The sequence below is a fragment of the Mobula hypostoma genome, chromosome 15 (genome assembly GCF_963921235.1).
Source record: "Mobula hypostoma chromosome 15, sMobHyp1.1, whole genome shotgun sequence".
NCBI classification, from domain to species: domain Eukaryota; kingdom Metazoa; phylum Chordata; class Chondrichthyes; order Myliobatiformes; family Myliobatidae; genus Mobula; species Mobula hypostoma.
The window spans coordinates 64,667,664-64,689,157 of record NC_086111.1 but is presented as its reverse complement, the minus strand read 5'-3'; the positions used below and the strand labels follow the sequence as shown (position 1 = coordinate 64,689,157).

The window sequence follows — 21,494 nt, the reverse complement described above, 5'->3', positions numbered from 1 at the left end:
CTATTGCACACAGAATTCAGATAGCTTTCATAAGGAAACTGCCTGAGACGCTTTTATGTACTTTTAAACATTGAGATAAGGTTCTTTAAAGATTTGAATATTTCACTCAGTAATCAACTCGAGAATATTAGGGATGACATTGCTTATTTGTCAGGACACTGCAGTTTATGTTCCACGTGTTTCTGATTACGCTTTTTTTCACTATTTGTGCAATTTGATCAAGATGCTTCGGCACAGAAAATGGCCCAGTGGCTGAGGCCAGCAGTCATTGACACCGTGTGAAACTAAACTGACTCAGTGGCTGTGGCTCCTGGTCTATTTTGTGGATTCTGCAGTTTGATGTTTAATATTCTGTGTGTTCTTCACTCACTTTGTACTGTTTCCACACTTTGCTCTCCTTTCACACGTTGGGTGTTTGGTGTGTTCTTTAATGTGCTCCATGGTGATTTTTTGTTTCGTGGCTGCCTGTGGGAGGATGAATGTTTAGTATACATACTTTGATAATAAATGAAACTTTGAATTATTCTCAAAGTTTAATGAAATCTATCTTCTGTTGCAAGGAAATGATGTGAATCTTATCAAAGGCAAATCAGTTTTCTCCACATTTCATGGAACATAGAACAGTACAGCACATTACAGGCCCTTCGGCCCACAATGTTGTGCCAACACTTAAACCCTGCCTCCCACATAACTCCCCACCTTAAATTCCTCCATATACCTGTCTAGTAGTCTCTTAAATTTCACTGGTGTTTCTGCCTCCATCACTGATTCAGGCAGTGCATTCCATGCACCAACCACTCTCTGAGTAAAAAACCTTCCTCCAATATCCCCCTTGAACTTCCCACCCCTTACCTTAAAGCCATGTTCTCTTGTATTGAGCAGTGGTGCCCTGGGGAAGAGGCACTGGCAATCCACTCTATCTATTCCTCTTATTATCTTGTACACCTCTATCATGTCTCCTCTCATCCTCCTTCTCTCCAAAGAGTAAAGCCCTAGCTCCCTTAATCTCTGATCATAATCCATACTCTCTAAACCAGGCAGCATCCTGGTAAATCTCCTCTGTACCCTTTCCAATGCTTCCACATCCTTCCTATAGTGAGGCAACCAGAAATGGTCACAGTACTCCAAGTGTGGCCTAACCAGTTTTACAGAGCTGCATCATTACCTCGCGACTCTTAAACTCTATCCCTCGACGTATTAAAGCTAACACCCCATAAGCTTTCTTAACTACCCTATCTACCTGCGAGGCAACTTTCAGGGATCTGTGGACATGTACCCCCAGATCCCTCTGCTCCTCCACACTAGCAAGTATCCTGCCATTTACTTTGTACTCCGCCTTGAAGTTTGTCCTTCCAAAGTGTACCACCTCACACTTCTCCGGGTTGAACTCCTTCTGCCATTTCCCAGCCCACTTCTGCATCCTATCAATGTCTCTCTGCAATCTTCGACAATCCTCTACACTATCTACAACACCACCAGCCTTTGTCGTCTGCAAACTTGCCAACCCACCCTTCTACCCCCGCATCCAGGTTGTTAATTAAAAATCACGAAAAGTAGAGGTCCCAGAACAGATCCTTCTGGAACACCACTAGTCACAACCCTTTAATCCGAATGTATTCCCTCCACCATGACCCTCTGCCTTCTGCAGGCAAGCCAATTCTGAATCCACCTGGCCAAACTTCCCTGGATCCCATGCCTTCTGACTTTCTGAATAAGCCTACCATGTGGAACCTTGTCAAATGCCTTACCAAAATCCATGTAGATCATATCCACTGCACTACCCTCATCTATATGCCTGGTTACCTCCTCAAAGAACTCTATCAGGCTTGTTAGACACAATCTGCCCTTCAAAAAGCCATGCTGACTGTCGCTGATCAGACCATGATTCTTTAAATGCTCATAGATCCTATCTCTAAGAATCTTTTCCCACAGCTTTCCCACCACAGACATAAGGCTCACTGGTCTATAACTACCCGGACTATCCCTACCTTTTTCAAACAAGGGGACAACATTCGCCGCCCTGCAATCCTCTGGTAATTTTCGGTCTAAGTTAACCCCATTTAAGTGCAGCATTTCAATTTCCGAGTCTCTCTGAGTTGGAAGAGAAAGAAACAATACAGATGATGATTTTCAAGTACACTATACTGCCTGGGTGAGCTGCATAAAGACATGTCGGAGAGATTTCAGGATCTTCACTCAATTCAAATTCCACCGAACACTCGTCATGAGGAATTAACAGGAAGGATGGAGGAAGAACTGATCTCACTACAAAATGACTTTGAGTTGAAGTTGAGGTTCAAAAAATCATATTGAGACTTTTGTTCGAAGAAAGAAATCTCTGCGCACAATCCTGCATAATGGAAAGAAGGACAAGCTGTTCTTCATTGCCTTTCCAACACCATATTTAGTGGAAGGCGGTTTCAAAGCAGTTGCCGAACTTCTTTCAAAGCAACAAAACAGAAGGCAAGTTACCAAGGATCCGAGACTCCTTCTGAGTGACATTCAGCCTGATGTTGAGAAGCTGATATCACTGCACCAAGCTCACTCAGCTCACTGAAAGCTGAAAAAGCCATGAAGTCGTGAGTAGTTGGACCATTCCAAAACTGGTGATGAGATATGTTTTTGCTGTAACTATATAAAGAAATAACTTCAGTTGAATCATTAAATAGATTTGAACAATTTTGGCAATTATTTTTCCCTGCTTTGAATTAGCATTTTCTATTTTCTTTCACTGTGAATCAAAAACCAAAATTCTCTACAGTTTTTATGTAATGGCCAGAAAGCGGGGGCTCCCTAAGGATGTAGTCTGGAAGCCAAGGGGGCGATAACCCCAAAAAGTTTGGAAACCGCTGGTCTATATCTTGTTGGCCATGCAATTATTCAGACCAGCAAGCAAAGTATTAAAGCAATAGGTAGTTTAATTAGTGTTGATTAAATGCTGCAATTAATGGCTGCACAAACACTGCTCATGGCCTGCTCAGTGTCCGAACGGAGCACATCTGCCATTTGTGCTGATAGGTCATGGAGTCATAGAGCACTGCAGCATAGAAACAGGCCCTTTGGTCTGTTTAGTCCATTCAGAACTATTATTCTGCCTGGTCCTTTGACCTGCACATGAACCATAGCCCTCCAAACCCTTCTCATCCATTTACGGGAGTTAAGCAACTTTGTCTTAAGTGCTGAAATTGAACCCACATGCACCACTTCCACTAGCAGCTCATTCCACACTCTCCTCACCCTTGAGAGAATTTCCCCTCAGCTTCTCTCTAAATATCTTACCTTTCACATTTAATCTATGACTACACTTCTAGTCTCACCTAATCTCGGTGGGAAAAGCCTGCTTGTATTTACCTTATCTGTACTCCACATAATTTTGTAAACCTCTGTCAGATCCTCCCCACCCCCTCATTCTCTTAGGCTCCTGGAATAAAGCCCTAACCCATTCAACTTTTCCCTATAACTCTCGCTCACAAGTCCCGGCAACATACATGTAAGTTTTCTCTGTACTCTTTCAATCTTATTGATATCTGGCATGTATGTAGGTGACCAGAAATGCACACAGTACTCTAAAATAGGGTACCAACATCTTATGCAACGTCAACATAACGTCGCATCTCCTTTACTCAGTACTTTGATTTATGAAGGCCAATGTGCCAAACTCTCTCTTTACGACTTGTGAATGCGGGAAGAAACTGAAGCACCTGGAGAAACCCCACTATTCATGGGGCAAACATACAGATTCTTTACAGACAGACCTGGAAATTGAATGCTGACCTTACAGTTGACGCTGTAAAGCATCATGCTGACCACTGTGCTACCATTTCACCCCAGAGGAGGACAAATTAGCAGATGCCAAATGTTCCCTTGCAAACTTTACTGGAGTACAATAAAGCTGGTGAAATTTAGGAAGCATTAAAGCAATTAGAGAGCTAGTCACTTTGGAAGTTTAGCCAAGGAACAATAAGTTCTTTCCTGCTTTACTGCGTGAGCCAAAGATAATTGTCTGTCTCTGGGGAGTATATTCGGGAGAGCACTGAAGCTCATTGGCAATGCTCTGGTCTTTCAGTGGGATTTGGCATGGAGGTGGTATAACTGGCAATGTCGAACGACGTAACAAGTTCCCAGTGTACTTGGAAATTGGAAGTTCTTTAATTTCAGTCCACTCTTTTCTGTACTGAAAGCTTGAATGTAAAGCTGAAGATTTAACAAGTCCAATGTGCTCCCAAGTAGAGGTTTCCAATCTGCCTGCAGTACACAGGAGGGTCGACACTAATGGAGGTGCTGTCTTTAAAATGAAATCCCATCTGATAAAACATGGCACTTCTCGGAAGAGAAATGGGGAGCTAGGGCTGGTGCCTAGACCGCTATTGATCCTTCACCTAGTATCACCAGCAGAACTAGCATCAGATTTCTGAAAGTTCCATGAAACCATAAACGCTACCTCAATATTTTTGCTCTCCTTTTATATATCTATTTCTTATTTTAATGTAATGTATTTTATGTATTGTCCTGTACTGCTGCTGTTAAGCAGCAAATTTCATGGCATATGCCAGTGACAAAAACTCCGCCACGGACGGTCCCAAGCTGGGCTGCAAAAAGAGTAGGGTTGGATACGGGGCTAGCAACCACATCCTATAAATACCCAGAGCTACAGAAACACCAACAGAAGCTCCAAAGACCTCATCCCTTGGAGAGGAAGGATCTTCAAAAATGGACAACACCTATGGATAAATTGAAAAACTGGCCCAGGGTAGAGGACTCTAGCAAGCTGTTGACAGCTGCCTATGAAATGCGTGGGCTTAAGAAAAAGAAGATGTCAGTGATAAAAACCTGATTCTGATCCTGATTTCATCCTGCTTCTGATTCTGATTCTGAAATGGTTCATCCAATCAGCTATTTGCGGAAAGTTGCTATGCTCAAACTGGCTTCAGAACTTCCTGCACCACAACTTTAGAAGTACCCCACTGGGGTGAAGTCCTTTGGGACAGTCTGAAAGGGAAATGAACAATGCTATATAAAGTAAAATTTTCTCTCCCGTTTAATTGAGTTTTTTTTTGGAAAAGTTGACCAAGAAGATTGACAGGGACAGGACTTTGTCTACATGGACTTTAGCAAAGCTTTTGAGAAGGTCTTGCATGTTAAATTGGTGCAAAAGGTGAGATCATATGGGACGGAGGCTGAGCTGGCCAATAGAAGATGGACTTGGTGGAAGGAGTCAGAAGGTGCTATTAGAGGGTTGATTTTCAGATTCAAAGCCTGACACCAACCTTAAGTCAGGTCTACTCATTCCTCTGCAATTTGTCATATATATTAGCATTTTGGATGAAAATATAGGTGACATGATTTGTGAATCTTTCCATGACCATGATTGTTCTCGGCAAATTTTTCAACCGAATTTGTTTGTCATTGCCTTCTTCCCGGCAGTGTCTTTACAAGACAGATGATCCCAGCCATTATTAATACTCTCCAGAGTTAGTGGTCTCGTAACCAGGACTTGTGATATGCACCAGCTGCTCATACGACCATCACAACCTGCTTCCATGTTTTCACATGACCCTGATCCGAGGCTACGCAGGTGCTACGGCTTGCCTAAGCATGACCAACAGTTTATCAGAGGGAAAGAGTGCCTTACACGTCCTTTGTTAGAGACTTATCTCCACCCCATCACCCAGTCTGTGTATGACACAAAAATTGGTAACATAGTGGACAGTGAAGAAGGTTGTCTGAGGTTACAACAGAACCTAAACCAACTGGGAAAGTGGGCAAAGGAATAGCAGATTGAATTTAATTCTGACAAGTATGAAATGATGCAACTTTGGAAGTTAAACTAAGACAGGCATGACATAGCAAATGACAGCACCTGGGGGAGTGTTGTAAACAGAGAAACACTGGCCCACAAGTGCATAATTCACATTGATAGAGACCACACCTAGGATAGTGTGTGCAGTCTGGCTGCCGTAGAATCTAAAACTCAAAGGTCATTGGCTTAAGGTAGGAGGTGAATGATTTATAGGTGATCCAAATAGACTTTTCCCCAAACAGAGGATGGTGGATACATAAAACAAGCTGCCAGAGGAGGTGTTGGAGGCAAGTATAATTACAATGTTTAAATGACGTTTGGACAGCCTTATAGATAGGAAGGTGTGGACCGAACACAGGCAAATGGAAACACAAGAGATTGGAGGCACTGGAATCTGGAGCATCTAACATTCTGTTGTTGGAACTGTGTTGAGCAGCATCCGTGATCTGTGGGGGGGGGGTGTGGGTGGTGGTGAAAAAGTTGTCAGTATAATTCTGGTCCGACTGCAGAGTTTTCTGACTCAAAACATCAATAATTCCTTCCAACCACCACACCCCCAACAGATGCTGTTCATCTGTTCATCCCTCCAGGACCCTCCAGCATATTATTCCAGGCAAATAAGACCAATGCAGGTTGACACCATGGTCGGCATCAATGACTTGGGCCGAGTGGCCTTTTTTCTGTGCTTTATGACAATGATTATATGACTGTGGCTCTCTTTCTAGCTTCTAGAGTGAGCACGTAGGTAGAGCGGAAGTTTGTTGCTTTCCAAGCAGTGCAATTTTTGAAGCGTTAAATAATCCACTTAACTAATTTTTCTTTTCTCTTTAAATCTTTTTATTAATTATTATTGAAAATCAACAACAGAGAAAAATGCCACAAAATAATCAAGATAACATATCCATATGTAGAGTAAAATTTAAACTATCAACCAGGCTGAACAGTATATCAATAATAATCAAAAAACAAAGTATTAAAGCTTTTTTTTTATGGAAAAAGGAAAGAAAGAAAAAAAAGAACCCCTACTAACTAAAACAGAGAAAACCCCAAATAACTAAAAAAAAGGGAAAAAAAAACCCATTTGGAGCACAAACCCGGAGCTATGCGCCATACAAGCTTCCATAAAAAAAGACATCAAACCGTGACTAATTTTTGAAGCATTAACTAAGTCTCGCTCGCTCTCTCTGTCTCTCTCTCTCTCTCACTCACTCATTCCCTCACACCCCACTCTTTTTCTCCATCTTTCTCCCCCTCTCTCCCTTCCTATTCACTCCCTCCTCTTTATCTCTCTCCCTTCTGTCCCCCTCTGTCTCTCAAAAAAGTCTAATTACTCCCAGACAATTTTCTACCTCTACGTGAAAGTTCCACTTTAATTTTGAATCCCTGCTGTACCAGGCCTCCGATGCAGGGCTGTGTCTGTTGCACAGCTGAAATATTTGTACTGCACATATGAAAAATAAAAAATCACAATCATTTTTGCATGAACGAGCAAATTCAAAGAATAACATTTGAAATTGGTGGAATAAAAAATTGTTCTCTTTTTCTCCTCAATATCCAATCAGCATACAGTCAGGTTTACTATTGTTGACTTAAAGTGACCCTTGACTCATTTCCTGCTTTAATAGTCGAGAATGTTTCTGCGTAGCTAACACTAACTTCTGAGGATATTTCCCGGAATGCTTCCAGCAGCAAAAAAAAGCAAGAAATTTCACAGTGCACTGTTTTATAGAAGATTCCTCTTGCCAATGGTTTCTTAAGATTTTCTGTTCCTAATGTCAGCCAAAGGATACTTCATGGGCTAATCTAGTTTTATGTTTATCTCTGTTAAAGAGGATTGTCAACTCAGGAAGTCCTTATGCAGATCGTTTGTGATGTGAGATGTTGTATGACCATGATTATTTTTGCGAGTTTTTCTGCGGAAGTGGCTTCCCATTGCCTTCTTCTGGGCAGTGTCTTTACAATATGGGTGACCCCAGCCATTATCAATACTCGTCAGAGATTGTCTGCCTGGCATCAGTGGTCGCATAACCAGGACTTGCGGTATGCAACAGCTGCTCATACGACCATCTACCAGTTGCTCCCATGACCATGTAATCCTGACTGAGGGGGCTAATCAGATGCTACACCTTTCCCTAGGGTGGCGGAGGGAAGGAGCGCCTTACTACACCTCCTTTGGTGGAGTCATATCTCCACCCCGCCACCTAAGAATGCCTACAAATATGCAATAAAGTTCAGAGGTTTTTGCTGATGATACTCAGGGCAGCATAGTAGTGTAGTGCTTGGCACATTGCTTTTACAGTACTAGGTTCAATTCCCGCCACCCTCTGTAAAGAATTTGTATGTTCTCCCCTTGACTGTGTGGGTTTCCTCTAGTGCTCCTGTTTCCTCCCACAGTCCACAAATGTAGCAGTTGGTAGATTAATTGGTCATTGTAAATTGTCCTGTGATTAAGCTGGAGTTATATCAGGGGTTGCTGGATGGCATGAACCAAAGGGCTGGAAAGGCCTATTCCACACTGTAATTCAATAAAATAAATAAATAAACTCCATACAGTTCGAAACCTTGAATTATTTCCCTGAATGGTTTGCAATCTTTTGTAATCAACATTGGGTTAATAAGAATAGAACAGAACTTTATTGTCATTGCTTAAGGCACCTAACTTACGGAGAAAGACTGAACAAGTTGGGTCTTTATTCTTTGGAGTGTAGAAGGTTGAGGGGGGATTTGATAGAGGTATTTAAAATTATGAGGGGGATAGATAGAGTTGATGTGGAGAAGCTTTTTCCATTGAGAGTGGGGGAGATTCAAACAAGAGGACATGAGTTGAGAGTTAAAGAGCAAAAGTTTAAGGGTAACATGAGGGGGAACTTCTTTACTCAGAGAATGGTAGCTGTGTGGAACGAGCTTCCAGCAGAAGTGGTTGAGGCAGGTTCGATGTTGTCGTTTACAGACATCCCACCTCTCCTGGAAGTTCCTGGAGTCTCCTGCATATTAATAGTGACTCCCTGATGCCCGCAAATTATATATAATATAACGGAATTCAATTTTTTTGAGAGTGAGCGAGCGAGAGAAAGCAAGAGAGAGCGCAAGAGCAACCACGAGAGAGAGAGCATGCGCGAGAGTGAGAGCAAGCAAGCGAGAGTGCGCGAGCGAGAGAGAAATCAAGCGAGAGTGTGTGAGCGACCACGAAAGAGAGACAGCGAGTGCGCGCCATGGCAGAGTGTTCCAAAAAAAGAAAATATAAAACGTACGTCACCCCAGACTACGCTAAAGTGTACCCCTGCCTAATAGGGGTCAAAATAATGACAGTGTTGCTCGCTGCACTGTTTGCAACAGTGACTTTTCTATTGCCCATGGTGGGTTAAGACTGTAAAAGACATGTTGAGGTGAGTTTAACAGGTGTTATTTGTTCATTAGCATAGCTAACATTATTTATACTTGCTGGCTAGCTGCTAAGGAGCTACTCTATTGCAGACATCCCACCTCTCCCGGAAGTTCTGGGAGTCTCCCACAAATTGATGGTACTACCTCCCTGAAATGAGTTTTTGCAGGGTGGGATGTCTGCGTTTAAAGTTAAATTGATCAACTATATGGGCAGGAAAGGAATGGAGGGTTATAGGGTGAGTGCAGGTTGGTGGGACTAGGTGAGAGTAAGAGTTTGGCATGGACTAGAAGGGCCAAGATGGCCTGTTTCTGTGCTGTAGTTGTTATATGGTTATATGGTTAAGATGACAAAATTGTGGTGTTATTCCAGTCCATGCAAAACAAATATTTACAACGCATGTGACATGGCTGATCTTTTTAAAATATCTCATATTTACAGGCAACAAGTGACTTTGATTGTCCATAGCATTCAATAGCAATTGGCAAGTCAGGGTGTAGCATTATTCAGCTGCACAACGATATCAGGTCATCAGTATTGGAATCCTCACTGCGGATTTCCAGCATTTACAATTTGAGGTAATGTTTCCTCTTCCCCCTATTCAGGCATTTGCCATACTGATCTCACCTGTCCCATCAACTCCCTCCCTTACGTTCACCACTGCACAACACAAACTGCTGGAGGAGCTTGAATGGGTCAAACCAGTACTGGTGGAGTTAAAGGCATAGTTGAAGCTTTAGGCTAAGACCCTGCGTTAGTCCCGATACAGGATCTCGAAAAAATTCAGCAATCCCTTGGCTACCACAGACTCCTCATGACCTGTTGAGTTCTTCCAGAAGTTTGTTCATTGCTTCAAGTTCCATTGTTATCAATCTCCTGAATTTACATTTATCATTATCACTTTTGCTATTTAATCGCCCTTTCACCCAGTCCTCTGAATTTTGTCTTCTCCTCTCCCTATGGGCAGCACGCTTTACCACAACTGCGACTGGAGTTCATCTCCTGCTGCTGTCTGTAAAAACATTATGCATTCCACCTGTAACTGTGTGTGTTTTCTCTGGGTGCTCTGGTTTTCTCCCACATTCCAAAGATGAATAGGTTACGGCTGGTAAGTTGTGGGCATGTTATATTGGTACCAGAAGTATGGCAATACTTGCAGGCTCCCCCAGGCACATCATCGGGTCGCATTGGTCATTGATGCATTTCACTGTACACTCAATGGCCACTTTAATAGAGTCACCTACAGACCTGCTTGTTAATGCAAATATGGTTAAGAAATTCAGTTGTTGTTCAGACTCAGCATCAGAATAGAGAAGAAATGTGATCTGACTTTGACTGCGGAATGATTGTTGGTGCCAGTTGGGTTGGTTTGAGTTTCTCAGGAACTGCTGATCTCCTGGGATTTTCACACACAACGCTCTCTGCAGTTTACAGAGAATGAAGCCAAGAGAAAAGAACACCCAGTGTGCGCAAAACCACCTTGCTCATGAGCGGTCAGTGGAGAATGGCCAGACTGGTCCAAGCTGACAGGAAAGCAGCAGTAACTCAAATAACCATGCATTACAACAGTGATGTGCAGAAATGTATCTCTGAATGCACAACACATTGAACTATGAAGTGGATGGGTTACAACAGCAGAAGACCATGAACATACACTCAGTGGTTATTATATTAGGTACATATTAAAGTAGCCACTGAGTGTATCTGACACTCCTTTAAAATCCTCCTTACACATTCCTTCAAGTACCACCAAGAAGCTAGAATTTGAGGAGATCCTTAATCTCAGATGGTTTTAGAGCTGGACGAGCTTATGGAGGTGGAGCTAATAGAGCAGAGGATTGGCATTTGGCTCTGGAGGCACAGAAGAAAGTTGGCACAGATCTAGAAATACAAAGAAACTTCTGCATTTCATTATTGGATGTTATGTAATGTTTGAATCTCAAGCTGCTTAAGCCAGCTAGAGGCACCAAATTGTTTTTTTTTTCTGTCTTTGTTCAGAATATGACTCCTTTATAAAGTGACATTTCTTGCATGTCCCAAAATGGTCAACAACTGCTCCAGTTACAATAGCAGCCATAGTGCGACCAGGACACACTGTAACTGTCATGTAACTGCTTCTGCCTTGCATTTCCAGGAATCCAGGTTCAATGCCGACCTTCAGCATTCTCTATGTACAGTCTAAGAGTTATTGAGCACTACAACACAGAAACAGGCTCTTTGGCCCATCTAGTCCATACTGAACAATTATCCTGCCTAGTTCCATTGACCTGCAGCTGGACCACAGCCCTCCTATCCATGTAGTTATCAAAACCTTCCTTTAAATGTTGAAATTGAACTTGCATCCACCACTTAAGCTGGGAACTTGTTCCCTACTTTCATACCCTCTGAGTGAAGAAGTGCCCCCTCCAGTTTTCTTACAATATTTCACCTCTCACCCTTAACCCATGACCTCTATTTCTAGTCTAACCAAAACCAGAGTGGAAAAAGCCATTTTCCTGCTTCCTTCCACATCCCAAAGCCATGCTGGCTCGTGGGCGAGATTTCTCATCTAAGGTAGACACTTAAGGGATTCGTACATGGGCACATGGATGAAAGAAAAATAGAGAGTTATGTGAGAAGTTAGATTGAGTGGAGTAGGTTAAAAGGTTGGCACAACATCATGGGCTGAATGGCCAGTGCTGTGATGTGTTCTATCTGTGTACATCCTTCAGGATAACTGGTGGAAACATGGGAAAGGATATGTTGTAGAAAAGTAATTGGGTGACTGAGATTCATAGGATTGTTTTAAGAGCTGGTAGGCACTTGAAAGTCTAAACAGTGTCTATCTAAACACAACTACCACTTTATAAGCTACACCTGTGTTTGCATCCATTAGTCTCGCGAGACCATGGATCTGCCCCTGAAAGTTTCCAGGGTACAGGCCTGGGCAAGGTTGTATGGAAGACTGGCAGTTGCCCATGCAGCAAGTCTCCCCTCTCCACGACACCGATGTTGTCCAAGAGAAGGGCAAGGGCCGATACAGCTTGGCACTGGTGTCGTCGCAGTAGTTGCCAGAACGAGGTTGAAGGCAACATTGGACTGCCTTAGGGATTCCAGCTCCGGATTTGTCCTCAGGATTTACTCCCGAAGCCTTTCCCATGAGTGGGTATGGCCGCAAGGCAGCAGAGGTTTGAAATCAGAGTTTTCCCTCTCTTAGATGGACTGCCTTCCCAGGCTGACGAGCTCCATCTACCCGAAGATACACCTGTACACCTGCTGTTAATGCAAATATCTAATCAGCCAAACATGCAGTGGCAACTCAATGTATAAAAGCATGCAGACATGGTCTAGAGGTTCAGTTGTTGTTCAGACCAAACATCAGAATGGGGAAGAAATGCGATCTAAGTGACTTTGACTGTGGAGTGATTGATGGTGCTAGATGGGGCGGTTTGACAATTTTAGGAACAGCTGATCTTCTGAGATTTTCATGCACAACAGCCTCTAGAGTTTACAGAGAATGGTGCAAGAAACAAAACAAAAACATCCAGTGAGTGGCAGTTCTGTGGACAAAAGTGCGATGTTTATGGGAGAGGTCAGAGGAGAATGACCAGACTGATTCAAGTTGACAGGAAGGTGACATTTACTCAAGTAACCACACATTACAACAGTGGTGTGCAGAAGAACATCTCTGAATTCACAACACATCAAGTCTTGAAGTGGATGGGTTACAGCAGCAGAAGACCGCAAACATACACTTAGTGGCCACTTTATTAGGTACACCACTGAGTGTATATCAAATAAAAACACCAGAGAAACTGGACAGCCAGTGACTAAGTGTCAACTACAATTACATGTAACTGGGCTAAGTAGAGACCAAATAACATAAGCTTGGGCAGACTTCTTTCCCAAGTGGGAGCGAATGCTGACGCAGAGACTATTATCTTTTAAATAATAAACAAATTCAGACTGCTTACCTGATCATATTTAAATGTCACTGCCGCCAAAGTGGAATTTGGATTCTTAATTTTGGATTATTTGTCCAGCTCTCGGGATATGTATACTATATTTAACCATTGTGTCACCAGCATACTCAAGCAACCAGAAAGATTAAAGATTGACTTTATTTGTCACACATGCATTGAAATGTATAGTCAAATGCTTTGTTAGTGTTAACAACCAAAAGATTCCGAGGACGTGCTGGGAGCGGCCTCCAAGTGTCAAGGTAGTGTAGTGGTTAGCACAATGCTTTACAGTACAGACAACCTGGGTTTAATTCCCGCTGCTGCCTATAAGGAGTTTGTATGTTCTGCCTGTGACTGCATGGGTTTTGTCCCACTTCTCTGGCTTCCTCCCACAGTCAAAAGACGTACCAGTTGCTAGGTTAATTGGTCATTGTAAATTGCCCCATGATTAGGCTAGGATTAAATCAGGGGTTGCTGGGTGGTGAGGTTCGAAAGGCTACAAGACCCTATTCCGCGAGGTATCTCAATAAATGAATAAATATGTCGACATGTTTCTAACACCAACATAGCATGCCCACAACTTTAACTCTAACCCATACACTTTTGTAATTTGAGGGGAAACTGGAGCACGTGGAGGAAACCCAAGGGGTCACACAGAGAGCATGCAAACTCTTTACAGAGAGTCACAAACACGCGAAAATTCCAGATGCTGGAAATCCAAAGGAACACACACAAAATGCTGGAGACACTCAGCAGGTCAGGAACCAGCCTAGTTCCTCCAGCATTTTGTGTGTCTTCACAGACTTCCAGCACCCAGGGCATACCCCTTTCAGAAGTCTGAAGGCACACACTCAGCGATTCAGGAACAGCTTCTTCCCCTCTGCCATCCGATTCCTAAATGAACATGGAATCTTTGGACACTACCTCACTTTTTTAAAGTATAAAGTATTTCTGTTTTTGTACGTTTTTAAAAATCTATTCGATATACATAATTGATTTACTTGTTTATTTATTATTATTAATTTTCTTTCTCTCTGCTAGATTGTGTATTGCACTGAACTGCTGCTGCTAAGTTAACAAGTTACATGTCACATGCTGGTGATAATAAATCTGATTCTGTGAGTGGTGGGAATTGAACCCAGCCACTGATCGTTGGCACTGTAAAGCACTACACTAATGGCTAAGCTAACTAGAATGACCAAGCTTTAGAGAAACGTCCATAATTACTTTAATTATTTCCATAAATGTTCAAGAAAAGGAACAGCTGAATGTGAAACCCAACTAATGTGAAAATAAGCCCAATTACTGCTGACCAACGTTGAACTTAAGGCAACAAAATACTTACTGTGGACCGAAGATCCAAGAATTAATTTAAACATTTCCCTATTAACTGTCTGGAATGTCAGGATATACAAATGAAATAATTTTAGGATGTAAATCCAGTTCCATAAGGAACATTTTTCCATCATTTAAAGAAAAGTAGTGGATATGGCCCAGTCCATCATGGGTAAAACTCTCCCTACCATTGAGCAAATCTACATGAAACACTGTCACGGCATCCATAGTCAAGGACCCCCCTCCACGCAGGATATGCTCCCTTCTCACTGCTGCCATGAGGATGATGATACAGGAGCCTCAAGACTCACAACATAAAGTTCAGGAACAGTTACTACTATTCAGGCTCTTGAACCAAAGGGGATATCTTCACTTGCCCCATCACTAAACTTTTCCCACAACCAATGGATTCACTTTCAAGGACACTTAATCTCATATTCTCAACATTTAATGTTTATTTATTTATTATTATTATTATTATTATTATTTATATCTTTTTGTATTTGCAGTTTTTTGAACACCCGAGTTGGTGCAGTCTTTCATTGATTCTGTTATGGTTATTATTCTCTAGATTTATTGATTATGCCTGCAAGAAAATGAATATCAGGGTTGTGCATGATGACATATGTCCTTTGGTAATATATTTACTTTAAACTTTCAATTTTGATCTTGTCGAGAATTGTTTGTCTTATCTAGTTGTAATTCCATGCCGATGGAATTAGTCTGCAAGTCTGTGCTGGCCACTTCCAATACAAATCCAGACCTAGGCCTCTAACCCCAGTCAAAGCAGCAATTAGGAATTTAAAGTAACCCAAATAAATGTAAGTGCTTCTTTTGAACTCTTTGTTGTTCAGTATTTCCTTCAGCATAATTTACAGATGCAGTTAACAGTGGTATTACTCCCGACATAATTCAACTAATATTTGGCTGAAAATCTGCCTGACGTAATCACAACATATCAACTGTTTATTCCTCTCCATAACTGCTGCATGACATGGTGGGTCATCCTGGATTGTGTGTGTTATCCTGGATTTCCAGCATCTGCAGAATCTCTTGCGTTTGTCAGGAGATCTATACATCTGCATCTGTATTAGTAACTGTAAGCATTAAGCAACAACAGAGATCTTTAGAGTTTGTAAGCACCACATTTTTTCCTCACTAATGAATATTACATTTAAATAAAAATAAGTTATAGACATGAATGGATTAAAAATTGCAAAAAGTACACCATTAACACAAACAATGCTTTTCATTGTATGTTTCAATGTTCCGATATACACGTGACAAAGCTAATCTTTAACTTTCAAAAATTTTAACCATTGTTGCACAGTTAACAGAAATGGACTGACCCTGAAAGTTTATTAATGACATTGATTTATTTACTTAGTGCCCATTACGCCGCTGGTGTTTAGGGCAGCAATGAAGATCCTCCATCTCTGGTGGTGTTCAGAGATTCCCTCATTATGTCAGTAGCCTCCTCTCAGTTTTCGCTACTGTCAGTCATGCAAGTCCTGGATGGAGACACAGAATACCATCACACGCAGATGCAGAAGGATTCTTCATTGCTGTTTCCCTAACAATTTTGTTTCACCAGTCAGGGGTTAGCTCTGAGCTGAACCCTCAAACCTGGAGGACGGGTGGACCACTCTTAGTCTGGTCTCTACCCTTTCACCTGTTTGGCATGGGTGATCCTTCCAAGAGCCAAAGCATAAAGCCCTGACTCCAACCAATATAGATCGCTGGATCATTGAGGCATGCCAGCCTCCAAACCAAGATAAGGTTGAGGTGCTCTTGGAGGGTTAATGATATTTGCGAAACACTAACTTTAATGTGATTGAAGATTTTAATGGGGATCTTATGACCTGATATAATTTATAATCCTCACAGAATAAGTTGCCACAAAAATAATTTTAAAAATAAACATAATTTATACAAGTCCTGCATTAGTTCAGCTTTGCTTACTTTTCCTAGATTTTTCTTGTGGACTAGCTTTAAGTGTGAAGTTGACCAGATGTTTACTGAAGTACTCACTGTCTCTAGTAAGTTTGGACTGTTCTTTTCTCAAGGTTACCTTAACCCTAGTCTCTTTATTCTAACTTAGTTGCATCACTGTCTGGTTCGGAAGGGCCACTGCACAGGATCCGATAAGGCTACAATGGGTTGCAGATTCAGCCAGCTCCATCATGGGCACTAGCCCCGAGGACATGCCTCAAAAAGGCAGCATCCACCATTCATGCCCCCCACCACGTGCCTTCTTCTCATTGCTACCATCAAGGAGGAGGTACAGGAGTCTGAAGATACACACTCAATAATTCAGGAACAGCTTCTTCCCCTCTGCCATCAGGTTTCTGAACTGACGTTGAATCAGTAAACACCACCTCATTTTTTTTGCTCTCATTTTGCACTACTTTTATATATAACAAATTTTGCGAGACAAGAGATTCTGCAGATGCTGGAAATCCAAAGTAGTACAAACAAAATGCTGGAGGAACTCAGCAGTTCAGGCAGCATCCTTGGAAAACAGAGGTTCCCAACCATTTTTTATGCCATGGACCAATAGAATTGAGCAAGGGGTCCACGGACCCCAGGTTGGGACCCCTGATAGAAAGGAATATACAGTCGATGTTGGAAGGGTCTTCGATGCTGTCTGATATGTTGAGTTCCCTCAGAATTTTGTGTATAAATTTCAACACATATGTTAGTGATAATTAACCTGATCCTCATTAATAGCCTGCAATGTTAATATAGAATGATCTGATCCTGTCATGGTCCGGTCCGTGATGTCCGCATTCTGATTCACGGTCCGGTCCGTGGACTCCGGACTCCGGGTCTTCTGATTGTCCCTTGTTACTGTTGGTCTTAACCATAGGCACCTGATGCTCGTCTTGGGGCTGGGAATATAAGTGGCGCTAGGTTTGAGTGTGGGGGCTGTTTTGTCTTGTCAGTGTCCTGTCCTTGCCTCTGTGGGGTAAATCAGGTCGTCTTTGCCGTTACCCTACGGTTGGCTCTGTCCCTTCCTGTCCTTGCCTCTGTTGGGTAAGCCAGGCCATCTTTGCTGTTACCCTGAGGCTGGACTGTTCCCTTCTCTTCCCCTTTCTTCTGAAGCCTTGCATGTTTCGCTGTCAAGTTCTACTGCTAGAGCAAGACTGGAGCCTTGTTGTGTCTAGATAAGGAACTGTCTATAGTTGTTTGGAACTGTCTCTGTGTCCACGCCTTCACTAGATAGGTCCAGCCGTTTGCTGCTACCTTGTGTTAGGAACCGTCTCTGTGTCCATGCCTTCGCTAGGTAGGTCTGGCGATTTGCTGCTACCTTGTGTTGGGAACTGTCTCTCTGTGTTCTGTGTTTGAGTCCTGGCCCTACGGTCTGTTCCCAAGGAGGGGTCCTGGCTCTGTGTTCTGTGTAGGAATCCCGGCCCTATGTCCTGTTCCCGAGGAGGGGTCCCAGCTCTGTTTTCTGTGTACGAGTCCCAGCCCTATGTCCTGTTCCCAAGGAGGGGTCCCGGCTCTGTGTTCTATGTTCCTGTCTCTCAAGTCCAAGGCTCCATGTTCCCATGCTCTAGACCAAGGATCCGAGCATCCAGTGCTCATCCAAGGCTCTGCGGTTCTTGTCTCCCAAGACCACGTCATGTCTTCGCCTAGTTCCGGAGTCCGAGCCGAGTCAAGACCCAGGTACTGGGTCCTTTTTCAGTCTCTGGCTTGGAGTTCAAGCCCAGGTTCCTAGTTCCCAGTTTCTTGTCCTGTTCCCACTTTTCTAGCCAAAGTCCCAGCCCAAGTCTGTGTTCCGATCCCAGCTCCTAGTCTGCATCCAGTCGCGTCCCTAGCTCTAGTCAAGTCCCATTCCTTGCACTTCAGTGTCTGTGTCTTGGATTTGGGTCCGCCACCAATGCCCCCATTATGACAGAACAAACCAGCCATACATGGACCCAGCAACGCAGACACTGTCATCTAACTCTCATCATCCTGGGTTCCCTACTGATTGAATACCACCCCACCCCCCACCTGCCCAGGTGGTCCTTAGTCCTGGAGAGCCTGTTCGGTCACCCAGAGGCTCCCATAGATGGGGTGGGAGGTACTGTCAAGGTCCAGTCCATGAAGTCCGTGTTCCGGTTCACGATCCGGTCCGTGGACTCCAGACTCCGGGTCTTCCGGTTGTCCCTTGTTTCTGTTGGGCTTAATCATAGACACCTGATGCTTGTCTTGGGGCTGGGAATATAAGTAGCCCTGGGTTTGAGTGTGGGGGCTGGTTCATCTCGTCAGTATCCCATCCTCGCCTCTGTGGGGTAAGTCAGGCCATCTTTGCTGTTATCCTGTATTTGGATCTGTTCCTTCCTGTCCTTGCCTCCATTGGGTAAGTCAGGCTGTCTTTGCCGTTACTCTGAGGCTGAACTGTTCTCTTCTCTTCCCCTTCTTTCTGAAGCCTTGCATGTTTCACCGTCAAGTTCTACAGCTGGAGCAAGACTGGAGCCTTGCTGTGTCTAGGTAAGGAACTGTCTATAGTTGTTTGGAACTGTCTCTGTGCCCATGTCATCATTAGGTAGGTCCGGCTGTTTGCCACTACCTTGTGTTAAGAACCGCCTCTGTGTCCACACCTTCGCTAGGTAGGTCCGGCCGTTTGCTGCTACATTGTGTTGGGAGCAGTCTCAATGTCCATGCCTTCGCTAGGTAGGTCCAGATGTTTGCTGCTACCTTGTGTTGGGAACTGTCTCTCTGTGTTCTGTGTCTGAGTCCCAGCCCTACGTCCTGTTCCCAAGGAGGGGTCCTGGCTCTGTGTTCCATGTCCCTGTCTCTCAGGTCCAAGGCTCCGAGTGTCCAGTCCTTGTTCAAGGCTCCGAGTGTCCTGTCTCCCAAGACCACGTCATGTCTTTGCCTAGTTCTGGAGTCTGAGCCTGAGTCAAGACCCAGGTTCTGAGTCCTTGCCCAGTCTTTGGCTCGGAGTCCATACCCAAGCCTCGAAGAACCCAAGCCTTGCCTGGTTCTGGGGTCTGAGCCTGAGTCAAGACCCAGGTTCTAGGTCCTTGTCCAGTCTCTGGCTCAGAGTCCAAGCCCAGGCTCCTAATTCCCAGTTCCTTGTCCTGTTCCCGCTTTCCTAGCCAAAATCCTAGCCCAAGTCTATGTTCCGGTTCCAGCTCCTAGTCTGAGTCCAGTCCCGTCCCTAACTCTAGTCCAGTCCAGTCCCTTGTACTTCAGCGTCTGTCTCTTGCATTTGGGTCTGCTCCCAGTGCCCCCGATATGACAGATCCTTTGGGGAAGAAGATGTGACTATCTTCTATCAATTTTAATACTGATCATTGAACAGTTTAAAGAGGTAGAATATTCCGTGTATTCCTCCAAAACCTACACATCAGAAAAACTTATGTTGAAGCGAAAAAGAAACAAGATTATTTGCAACATCTTTCAACTGCTTTAGAGACAAAAAAAAAGTCATTGGCTCTCACTGTTAGGTTCATTCCATAACTTGTCAAGTAGACGTGTTTAAGATAAGCAAGAGCAAGAAACATTTCAATCTGATGAAGGAGGCTCCAGTGAGTAAAAAGAGAAGGATAACACAAATTAAAGTCTGGCTGTGGAGGCGGGAAAGTTATCCAGGGCATTGAGAACCATATTGACTTAATGTTTTTCACCATTACAGGCCTGGCATAATATCTTTGTCAGCATAGTCTCTGATGCTTGTGGTGGACAGTTCTGCATGATTTGGCTGTGAAAATGTTCACAGGGAGTTAGAAAGAAAGCTGGCAAAATGTTGGTACAAGAAATAGGCCAGACCAGATCAAGTTGAGGTTATTCCACTTGAAGGCACCAACATGGATTTTTTTAAGTTCCAGGAACCACTCACTTGGTTTTCCCCACTCCCTTTGTTTTCCCTATGGTGCCTTTTTCCCTTCCCCACACTCATGATCTGCCCACCTTCATCTTCCTCCCTCTGGTTCCCCACATCATTCCCTTTATTTTATGCTCTAATGTCCTACCCGATTTCTTCTTCAGCTCTTTGCCTCTTCCATCATTCACCTCTTGCCATTTCACATCATTCCCTTGTTCCACCTTTCAATCTTCCCACATTTCCCCTCTCACCTGTATTATCTATCACCTGCCTTTTCCTTTCTAGTCCTGATGATGTGTCTGGGCCCGAAATATCGAGAGCTCATTTCCCTCCACAGATGCTAACTGACCTGCTTACTGGCAGGATATTGGAACCAGAGGCTCACTGCTCCTCGACGTTTACGCTGGTTGACACTGCACTGAGGTTGAAGCTGTGGGCCTGCTCTGGCTGCACCAGGCTTCATGTCTGTGGGCTCTACGGCATTTACTCTGCCATATGCTGAACTGAAACTGAGGATGTGGGCTTCATGTCTGACTCCCTTTCATTCTAAATGCTATTTGCTTATTTTTATTGTTTGTATGATTTGTTGTTTTTTCCTCTCTCTGCACATTGTCTGTCGGTCTTTTTTTTAATAGGTCTTTTGGGTTTCTTGTTTTGTGGCTGCCTATAAGGAGACAAATTTCAAGGCTGTATAATATATACATACTTTGATACTAAATGTAATTTGAACTTTGAATATTAGATAAGAAATGCAACATTTTCAGGAAAATCATAGATTATATAAGATGATAGAAGAAAGAACATAATCAGAAAAAAAGAGTCCACTACAGTGCACAGTTATCAAAGTGACATAGAGATGCAGATGTACACATGTAGTGAGAGGACAAGAAGTTCAAAGAAAGCATTACAGTGCATGTATGTTGATGGCTGGTGGGCACCATTAACCCTGTGGGATAACTGTGTTATCGGCAATTATCGGAGAAATTCAAGTCGGGAGAAAGTAAAATCTAGCAGTATTTCAGTGGAGTAAGGGAAATTACAGTGGTATGAGAGAGAAGTTGGCCAAAGTAAACTGGAAGGAGTTGCTGGCAGGGATGTCAGCAGAGCAGCAATGCCTGCGTTTCTGGGAAAAATGAGGAAGGTGCAGGACATTAGTATTTTCCAAAAATGAAGAAATACATAAATGTTAAAATTGTACAACCACGGCTGACAAGGGAA

General features: G+C 43.2%; 1 long non-coding RNA gene across 3 annotated transcripts in view; it reads right to left on the bottom strand.

Annotated features, from left to right (window-relative positions):
* LOC134356933 (uncharacterized) overlaps positions 1-21,494 on the bottom strand; it is a 99,730-nt gene that overhangs the window by 24,281 nt on the left and 53,955 nt on the right. The window contains exon 4 of one of the 3 annotated variants that reach the window (XR_010020467.1): positions 8,375-15,555. The exons of the other annotated variants lie outside the window; for them this stretch is intronic. This is a non-coding gene — a long non-coding RNA (uncharacterized LOC134356933). Of the gene's footprint in view, positions 1-8,374; positions 15,556-21,494 lie in introns of those variants that run through there. 3 annotated transcript variants of the gene reach the window in all.